This window comes from Dama dama, chromosome 5 (assembly GCF_033118175.1).
Source record: "Dama dama isolate Ldn47 chromosome 5, ASM3311817v1, whole genome shotgun sequence".
In the NCBI taxonomy this organism is placed as follows: Eukaryota; Metazoa; Chordata; class Mammalia; order Artiodactyla; family Cervidae; genus Dama; species Dama dama.
The window spans coordinates 90,179,860-90,181,504 of record NC_083685.1 but is presented as its reverse complement, the minus strand read 5'-3'; positions in this window follow the sequence as shown (position 1 = coordinate 90,181,504).

Sequence of the window (1,645 nt, the reverse complement as noted above, 5' to 3'; positions counted from 1 at the left end):
CCTTCAAAGGCTGGCTCCAGCCCTCTGTGCTACTTTATTGCCCAGCTAATGATGGTGATTAGGCCGACAGGTGCCGCCTGCCTCCCGTCTCTGCCCTCCCGCCTGCTGTGGAGGGTGATTTCTAAGCACCTGGGGAAGCCTGCCCTGTGCTCTGCCGGGGCACCCACCATGGCCGCCCCCTCACCCCTCAGGCCACTTTTTGTCCACCTCCTTCCCTGAGAAGGCAGGCCCAGTCCTCATCTCCCCGGGGCTGCTGTGTGACCTCAATGTACATCTGGCCCTCTCTGAGCAGGACTGAGGGGGAATCAGACAGGTGTGAAGGGGAGCTGAGAACAGTTGGAGGGCTTGTGTCCCCTAGGAAGCACGCCCATCTCTTCCCCAGCCAGGGCTGGACCATGGGTACCCAACCAGGGTCGCAAAGAAAGTCCTAGTTTGCAGAGGGTCCTCCCCCTTGGGAGCCCACTGCACTGTGGGTAAGCCCCCACAGGAGTCTCACCATTCTGGGGCCAGCCCGCTCCCAGTGGGGGTGGGGGCTGTCGCCTGGGGCCTTGGTGGGGTCCTAGTGTGGGTCTGGGTGCGAGCCATGATTTATGACTGTGCTTCATGAGTGAGGAATGCCAGCCTGGGGGGCTGGGGTGGGTGCGGGGCCCCTGTCCTGACACTCTTCACTCTGCTGGATGTCTGGCATGTCCTGTCAGCATCCCCTGTCCCCTGGGGACAGCCGTGCTCCCCCAACCCCACGCAGCAGCCTCCTCCCATCCGTGCCTCCCCTCAACCCTCAACCCCCCGGCGCCAGCCCAGGGGGAAATCCAGAATTAAATCCCTTTTGGTTTTCTCTCTTCACAACTCAGCTCCCTATTTTATTGGGCATGAAGAAAAAAACAAAAATCTCTCTTTCTTTTTCTCCTCCGGCTGCACAAGAAGGGAACTGGACAAGACCCTTGGAAACTTCCATGTAGGTGATCTTCCAGCCAGGAAGGGGTGTTGAGCTCCCAGCATGGATGAAGGAGGTGGTAACATCCTTCCCCGCCCCCACCCTAACTTGCCAGATAAAGGAAAATTCTGGAATTCATGAAGGTGGTGAGGCAGAGTTAGGGAAGGGAGGTTGGGAGGCAGAATGATCCAGAGTGCAGTCCGGTCCTGGACTCAGAAGGCCACGGCTTTGAACTTGTTCCTGTGAGCCTCACGTGTATTCGTCCTGCTGCAGGCTGCCATTGTGGGTGAGGGTCCATCTTTCTGGGCCCCTAGCATGGGTCAGCCTGCCTCCCCTGGTCTGGAGGGACTGGTTTTTCCAGCTGGTGGAGGGGTCGGTGAGGAGTTGGCAGGGGCAGAGGGTTTTATGTAAATGCCCAGGGAGTGCTCTGGGAACCGGGAGGCTGGTTTTCTCTAAGACACGCAGGGACTGGCAGCTCCCAATTAGCCAGGCCGGGTGACGTCAGTGCTGCTTTCCTGGGTGGCTGCGCCCACTCCAGTTGGCCTTGGCAGAGGTTCCTGGCCATTACCTTCTCCCTTGGGTGGGAAGGGTGCCAAGGGGGCCGCCATCCAGGATAGATGCCAGGTCCCCCTCCCAGCATTTTCCCCAACCTGGGGCCTGAACCATGTTTGGGGACCCAGCCCTGGAAAGTGCCATGAAAAACCAACCACA